Source organism: Oncorhynchus kisutch, linkage group LG12, assembly GCF_002021735.2.
Source record: "Oncorhynchus kisutch isolate 150728-3 linkage group LG12, Okis_V2, whole genome shotgun sequence".
Lineage (NCBI taxonomy): Eukaryota > Metazoa > Chordata > Actinopteri > Salmoniformes > Salmonidae > Oncorhynchus > Oncorhynchus kisutch.
In genome coordinates, this window is record NC_034185.2 from 29,489,553 (window position 1) to 29,498,337 (window position 8,785).

Genomic DNA, 8,785 nt, shown 5'->3' on the forward strand with positions numbered 1-8,785 from the left:
GAGGTAGGTGAAAATGGGTGGGCTATTTACCAATAGACTATGTACAGCTGCAGCGATCGGTTAGCTGCTCAGATAACTGACGTTTGAGGTTGGTGAGGGAGATAAAAGTCTCCAACTTCAGCGATTTTTGCAATTCGTTCCAGTCACAGGCAGCAGAGTACTGGAACGAAAGGCGGCCAAATGAGGTGTTGGCTTTAGGGATGATCAGTGAGATACACCTGCTGGAGCGCATGCTACGGATGGGTGTTGCCATCGTGACCAGTGAGCTGAGATAAGGCGGAGCTTTACCTAGCATGGACTTGTAGATGACCTGGAGCCAGTGGGTCTGGCGACGAATATGTAGCGAGGGCCAGCCGACTAGAGCATACAAGTCGCAGTGGTGGGTGGTATAAGGTGCTTTAGTGACAAAACGGATGGCACTGTGATAGACTGCATCCAGTTTGCTGAGTAGAGTGTTGGAAGCCATTTTGTAGATGACATCGCCGAAGTCGAGGATCGTTAGGATAGTCAGTTTTACTAGGGTAAGCTTGGCGGCGTGAGTGAAGGAGGCTTTGTTGCAGAATAGAAAGCCGACTCTTGATTTGATTTTCGATTGGAGATGTTTGATATGAGTCTGGAAGGAGAGTTTGCAGTCTAGCCAGACACCTAGGTACTTATAGATGTCCACATATTCTAGGTCGGAACCATCCAGGGTGGTGATGCTAGTCGGGCATGCGGGTGCAGGCAGCGATCGGTTGAAAAGCATGCATTTGGTTTTACTAGCGTTTAAGAGCAGTTGGAGGCCACAGAAGGAGTGTTGTATGGCATTGAAGCTTGTTTGGAGGTTAGATAGCACAGTGTCCAATGACGGGCCGAAAGTATATAGAATGGTGTCGTCTGCGTAGAGGTGGATCAGGGAATCGCCCGCAGCAAGAGAAACATCATTGATATATACAGAGAAAAGAGTGGGCCCGAGAATTGAACCCTGTGGCACCCCCATTGAGACTGCCAGAGGACCGGACAGCATGTCCTCCGATTTGACACACTGAACTCTGTCTGCAAAGTAATTGGTGAACCAGGCAAGGCAGTCATCCGAAAAACCGAGGCTACTGAGTCTGCCGATAAGAATATGGTGATTGACAGAGTCGAAAGCCTTGGCAAGGTCGATGAAGACGGCTGCACAGTACTGTCTTTTATCAATGGTGGTTATGATATCGTTTAGTACCTTGAGTGTGGCTGAGGTGCACCCGTGACCGGCTCGGAAACCAGATTGCACAGCGGAGAAGGCACGGTGGGATTCGAGATGGTCAGTGACCTGTTTGTTGACTTGGCTTTCGAAGACCTTAGATAGGCAGGGCAGGATGGATATAGGTCTGTAACAGTTTGGGTCCAGGGTGTCTCCCCCTTTGAAGAGGGGGATGACTGCGGCAGCTTTCCAATCCTTGGGGATCTCAGACGATATGAAAGAGAGGTTGAACAGGCTGGTAATAGGGGTTGCGACAATGGTGGCAGATAGTTTCAGAAATAGAGGGTCCAGATTGTCAAGCCCAGCTGATTTGTACGGGTCCAGGTTTTGCAGCTCTTTCAGAACATCTGCTATCTGGATTTGGGTAAAGGAGAACCTGGAGAGGCTTGGGCGAGGAGCTGCGGGGGGTGGCGGAGCTGTTGGCCGAGGTTGAAGTAGCCAGGCGGAAGGCATGGCCAGCCGTTGAGAAATGCTTATTGAAGTTTTCGATAATCATGGAATTATCGGTGGTGACCGTGTTACCTAGCCTCAGTGCAGTGGGCAGCTGGGAGGAGGTGCTCTTGTTCTCCATGGACTTCACAGTGTCCCAGAACTTTTTGGAGTTGGAGCTACAGGATGCAAACTTCTGCCTGAAGAAGCTGGCCTTAGCTTTCCTGACTTACTGCGTGTATTGGTTCCGGACTTCCCTGAACAGTTGCATATCACGGGGACTATTCGATGCTATTGCAGTCCGCCACAGGATGTTTTTGTGCTGGTCGAGGGCAGTCAGGTCTGGGGTGAACCAAGGGCTGTATCTGTTCTTAGTTCTGCATTTTTTGAACGGAGCATGCTTATCTAAAATGGTGAGGAAGTTACTTTTAAAGAATGACCAGGCATCCTCAACTGACGGGATGAGGTCAATGTCCTTCCAGGATACCCGGGCCAGGTCGATTAGAAAGGCCTGCTCACAGAAGTGTTTTAGGGAGCGTTTGACAGTGATGAGGGGTGGTCGTTTGACTGCGGCTCCGTAGCGGATACAGGCAATGAGGCAGTGATCGCTGAGATCCTGGTTGAAGACAGCGGAGGTGTATTTGGAGGGCCAGTTGGTCAGGATGACGTCTATGAGGGTGCCCTTGTTTACAGAGTTAGGGTTGTACCTGGTGGGTTCCTTGATGATTTGTGTGAGATTGAGGGCATCGAGCTTAGATTGTAGGACTGGCGGGGTGTTAAGCATATCCCAGTTTAGGTCACCTAACAGAACAAACTCTGAAGCTAGATGGGGGGCGATCAATTCACAAATGGTGTCCAGGGCACAGCTGGGAGCTGAGGGGGGTCGGTAGCAGGCGGCAACAGTGAGAGACTTATTTCTGGAGAGAGTAATTTTCAAAATTAGTAGTTCGAACTGTTTGGGTATGGACCTGGAAAGTATGACATTACTTTGCAGGCTATCTCTGCAGTAGACTGCAACTCCTCCCCCTTTGGCAGTTCTATCTTGACGGAAGATGTTATAGTTGGGTATGGAAATCTCTGAATTTTTGGTGGCCTTCCTGAGCCAGGATTCAGACACAGCAAGGACATCAGGGTTAGCAGAGTGTGCTAAAGCAGTGAGTAAAACAAACTTAGGGAGGAGGCTTCTGATGTTGACATGCATGAAACCAAGGCTTTTTCGATCACAGAAGTCAAATCTCAGACTAAGCTTTAGCGTTCTTATAGATGAAAGACAATGTATTCCATTGAGCCCATTTCCGGTTTGTGTTTGACAGGTCATTACAAACATTTCTGCAGTTGTAACATTTATGGGAAAAAATGACAGGCACATTCAAGAGTATGAAAGAGTCACATGAGTAATTTTGCACCCCTCGAACACAGGAAATAGATGGCTGAAAAAGATGTGGGGCTAAGCCCTTGCCCCTTCCTCCCCCTCTCCATACACACACATACAAACATAACACATACCCACACACATAAACTCTCCTTACTGGGCTATAAGCTGGCACGCTTGGGCATGCAGGCTGCAGCTGGCACCACGGGCTGAAGCAAAGCAGGGCACCCAGCCATGGTGCGCTGGCTGGCTAAATTGGATGAGGGGCTTGGCCGGTACAGGAGCTTCCCCTAGGCACTGCGGCATAGCCTGTCCCCCACACTCTGCTGCCTGAGGTAGGCACCGACATGGCACGGAGTGTAAACACTGGCGCAACAAAGAGATGGAAACAGTTTGATTTTCTGGGGAAACTGATTATATTAAGGTTATGTGTGTGCAGGCGTGCATGCATGCATGCTTGTGTGGTGGGAAAACAAATCTGTGATTTTTTTATAATATAAAATATTATACTGAACAAAAATATAAACGTAATATTCAACAATTTCAACGATTTAACTGCTTTACAGTTCATATAAGGAAATCAGTCAATTGAAACAAATTCATTAGGGCAGGGGCAGTGGTGCAGCTATGGGTGGGCCTGGCCCACCCACTGGGGAGCCAGGTCCAACCAATCAGAATACGTTTTTCCTCACAAAAGGGCTTTATTAAAGGCAGAAATACTCCTCCGTTTAATCAGCTGTTGGGGTGGCTGTCTCACGATCCCCCAGGTGAAGAAACCAGATGTGGAGGTCCTGGTCTAGTGTGGTTACACATGGTCTGCAGTTGTGAGGCTGTTTGGACATACTGCCAAATTCTCTAAAACAATGTTGGAGGTAGCTTATGGTAGAGAAATTAACATTAAATTCTCTAGCAACAACTCTGGTGGACATTCGTGCAGGCAGCATAACCATTGCATGCTCCCTCAAAACATGAGACATCTGTGAAGTTGTGTTGTGTTACAAAACTGCACATTTTAGTGGCCCTTTATTGTCCCCAGCACAAGCTGCACCTGTGTAATGATCATGTGCCACAACTGTCAGGTAGATGGATTGTCTTGACAAAGGAGAAATGCTCACTAACAGGGATGTAAACAAATGTGTGCAATTTCTTTTTGAGAAATACACTTTTTGTGCTTTTGAAAAATGTCTGGGATCTTTTATTTCAGCTCAAGAGTGTCCCGCTGAAGTTCTGAATATGTTGCTGTAATATTACTGAAACGTTTCAAAATTTATCAAACAGACAGACTACTCTCCATTGCCTACCAGCAACTGCAAATTGTCTGCAGGGTATAACCCAAAATAACAAACTCACTGTCGTTTTAAAAATATTTATTTTCAAATTGATGGACATGAGTCATCGTTATGTTTCATTTGTAGCTCTTGAGGCTTGATTTAAAACAAAAAGAGTGGAACAATCGAAGAGGGTTGAGCACATGCCGCAACAGGTAGCACCACCACCTTGGGTTATGGTGAAGTTTGGACCTGCAGCATAGGTAAAATCAACTTACATACCATACATACCCACATTCCTGGCAGAATCCAAAGCCAAAACGTCTCAGTACATTTCCACTTCTAACTCCATGTTGTTGTTGTTTTTACCACAGTTGAACGCTATGGCACAAACGATCCATTATCATAAGGAATTCTGTGCAATATTCTGACAGTGGCTGTGTCATGCCTGGGTATGGAATTAAGTAAATGTGCGGACATGTGCCAATGAGAATGCAGTAGGCTTTAACTGGCAATGTACTTCGATTGAATTCCACCAGTCATTAGACCGTAAGTCTTTCAAGGTTGACATGTTGACACACCTGAATGATTCGAGAATGATCACTTTTCAGATCTAGAATGCACATTTTTCCATCTTATTGCCACTGGACTGCACTTACTTGATGTGTGCCCAGGTCTGCGCATAGGGGAAACTTCACCCCATAGCCTAATTATTTGACACACGAGTCAAGGCATCTTCATGACGTCAGAAATATTTTTGGCTCCTTTCTAATCATATAGTAATGCTTCACTCTGGATAAAAACAAATTCAAAGCATTCAAAAGTATTAAACTGTGTGGGTGTGTTTGGGCATGCAGGTTCTCCACTCCTGGCACTTTGATTGTGAGGACATGTCAGGCCAGGTGTTGCACAGTTGTTTTTCTGCTGCAAGTTCCTCTTTGCCCATTTTTGGTAGTGTGTGTGTGTGTGTGTGTGTGGGTGGGTGATTCTGTGTGTGATAGCTACAGTGAGCTCCAAAACTATTGGGACAGTGGTTTTGCCTCTGTACTCCAGCACTTTGGATTTGAAATTATACAATGCCTATGAGGTTAAAGTGCAGACTGTCAGCTTTAATTTGAGGGTATTTTCATCATTTTCATTGAACCGTTTAGAAATTACAGCACTTTTTGTAGACAGCCCCCCCCCCCCCCCCCCCCCCCATTTAGGGGATCAGAATTGACAACCTCGGCATCATCAAAACAGTTGCTTTGTGAGATATTAAAGTTCACAGTTAGCCCTTGTTATGTAAATGCCAGCTGAAAAGTACCAGTGGCCTGGAATTGGCCCCAAGTCAGAGCATGTCTGCCGGAACCATGTCCCAGTGAGACATGGTGCTGGCTCGTGTAGATGGAAACAGAAAATTCTGAGCCTTCTGGGTAAAATATCGGGGTAAATCGTAGATGGAACCTCGATATTAGGGAAACAATTAAGCATTTTAAAAGTGGTAAACTTGTCTGGTATTGGACACAAGTGTATCTTGTTCCCAAGCACAATGAGGAAGATGGTTCGGGAAGCAAAGAAAAAATCCAACGGTTGGATAACTTGTCTCCAAATCTATAATAAGACGCCAACTCCATGCCAATAGGCTCTTTTGAAGGGTTATCAGAAAAAAACTTTATTGAGAGCAACCAACAAATAGGCGATTCCATGCCATGACAGCCTGAAAATATTTTTGGTACCTCAGATTGTTCTGGCAATTCTCACATAGAAACGTTATTGGGGGGGAACATGCTCTTTACTCCTTATATTGTGCTCTAACATATGGAGTATGTCACTCTTAACCGCTAGGCTACATGCCGCCCATGAACTATTGCTTGCTCTAGTGGCTACCCTCAACAGCTCAGGGAACCTGGGCACCTGGAACATGCTAATACTAATAAAGTCAACACTTGCTACAGTGGTCTGGAGGCCTGGAGTAACACACTAGTATCTGTGCCCCCCTATCTGGCCAGGTAGAGCCCAGCCGTTGTGTCTGAAGGGCTGGGTGGGTCTGCCTTGGTGTCTGACATAGTGAGGAGGACGTGGAGGGCCGCTTGGGCACTGGATGACACCACAAAGGAGCAGCTGGGTAGATCACCTGGTATGCGTGGCAATTTTGGGGGAAGGTACGGGGAGGACAGGTTTCCCTGATGCCACTGTCCTCATCTGAGGATGAACCGGAGTGGTAGTGAGATGTCACCCTCCACTGCGCTGTTCACCTTCTTTGTCACATCCTCATCACCAAAGAAACTGGCTACCGTGAAAGCATGGTTCTTCTCTCCATACCTGCAGCACACCTCCCCTGGGTCCACCCACAGAGTGAGTTTTCTGGGCAGGCCACGGTCTTTGTACTGAAACCCACTCTCCTGACAGGCCTGCAGCAGCTCTGGATACTCCTCTGCAACCTGTTCAGAAGAATACACCTGAAGGCATGTCCTTTGCTGGGGTTGTCAGGGTACCAAGGCCCCCTGAACTTCTCCACAACAGTCAACCACTCCACAAACATGTCCACTTTCTTTGTTTTATTATTTATTTATTTTACCCCCTTTTTCTCCCCAATTTCGTGGTATCCAGTTATTAGTAGTTACTGTCTTGTCTCATTGCTACAACTCCCGTACAGGGGCTCGGGAGAGACGAAGGTTGAGAGCCATGCGTCATCCGAAACACAACCCAACCAAGCCGCACTGCTTCTTAACACAGTGCGCATCCAACCCGGAAGCCAGCCGCACCAATGAGTGGCTAGTGCGCGATGACACACGGATATCCCTACTGGCCAAACCCTCCCTAACCCGGACGACACTAGGCCAATTGTGCGTCGCCCCATGGACCTCCCGGTCGCGGCCGGCTGCGACAGAGCCTGTGCTCCAACCCAGAGTCTCTGGTGGAACAGCTAGCACTGCGATGCAATGCCTTAGACCACTGTGCCACCCGGGAGGCCAACATGTCTACTTTCTGGGTCTCCAACTTTTTCACCTTTTTTATCAGTCTCTTCAGGAAAAACACCACTGCTGTAATCAGACTCCATATTTCAGAACACACTGGATTACACAAGGATTATCATGTACAGTTCATGGATTATAGTGTTTTACAGGAAGCATGTATAGGTCTAAAAAGGACCTAAAATGGCAACTTTCATCATGACAAAATAAAAAAGTGATACAAATGTAGAAAGCATGTCAAACATCCTTCTTTCCAATTAAGTTCCTATGTGAGAATTGGTAGAACAATCTGAGATAACCAAAATATTTTTGGGCTGTCCTGGCGTGGAATCGCCAAAATGTAGGGGCCTCATATATCAAACGTGCGTGCCTACAAAAAAGGCTCTAAATCTTGCATGCTCCAGTTCTTCCTCAATGATTGATATTGATAATTCTGAACTTGACGGAAAGTGTGCGTATCTAGGCGTACAACTCAGACCATGCGTACGGCACAACTTCTAGTGGTTGATCAATTCTATTGCAAGCAAATATTGTTATTTTGGGGGATGGAAGTGTTTGATGCACAGGAATTCTAATAATGGTGGGCTAATAAAAATATTAAAATGTAGGCCTAATGAAAAAAACGATGCATTTGACGTTGGTAAGGAGATCTCATAGTCACATGTAGTCTAATAGATTTAGTTTACTTTAATTATATAGGTTGAAATCGTAATTATTACGTAATCATATGTCTCTCCTTTTCTGACATGACTGGTTCATTCCCGCTACACAAAAAATATTAGCCTAACATCGCTCATTCAATAGCCAAGCATAATCGAAGGTAAATAGACCGGTAGGTAGACTATTTAAAATATTTCACAGTATGGACATTGCCGATTTTAGCATGAAAATCTTGATGGGGCAGACTCAAAAATTTTTGGGGGGATGTATGCAAGCAAAGCCACTACACAACACAAACTGAAACAATACATTAATTGCACTATAACGGTGACTAAATGTGCCCACAAACTGTTAAGGCCAACATAAATCTGTCCCAACTGCAGAGCTTTCTTTTCAGCACCATGGAGTGAATCCTTACCACTGCTACACCTGGCTATCAGTGAAGCCTTGTCTGGCAGCGACACAGTTCATTCAGCCTCCTTTACTGCCAATAAAAAAACATAGCTGATATGGCTGACTTGCTTAAACAAATGTGGTTTCTACTGACAATTGGGATGTACAAACTATGGCATAAGGAGACGACGAGTGGATAAGAGGCAATCCGTAATTTTGATTAAGACAATTATGAGCTAGCTAGGAAGACCTAGTCAATATAACTATTTGTTCAGCACTTTTTAAATATTCAGCGACAGAATTCAGAACATGGGCTGTTTTTACAGTATTCTACATGTACACCAAGTCAGAACCATAGGATAAATAAAGGGGACATATAAGCAGACAATGACAGCTCTTAAAATGTCCGATGATTACATTTCTCTAAACATGTATAGTCTATATGTGCATCACCAAGTCAGAACAGTAGGCTAAGTTATGA

At 45.6% G+C, this 8,785-nt stretch overlaps 1 pseudogene; it reads right to left on the minus strand.

Annotated features, from left to right (window-relative positions):
• Positions 1 to 6,256: 6,256 nt before the first annotated feature.
• LOC109901386 (protein BTG3-like) lies at positions 6,257 to 8,010 on the minus strand (annotated as a pseudogene).
• Positions 8,011 to 8,785: the final 775 nt, after the last annotated feature.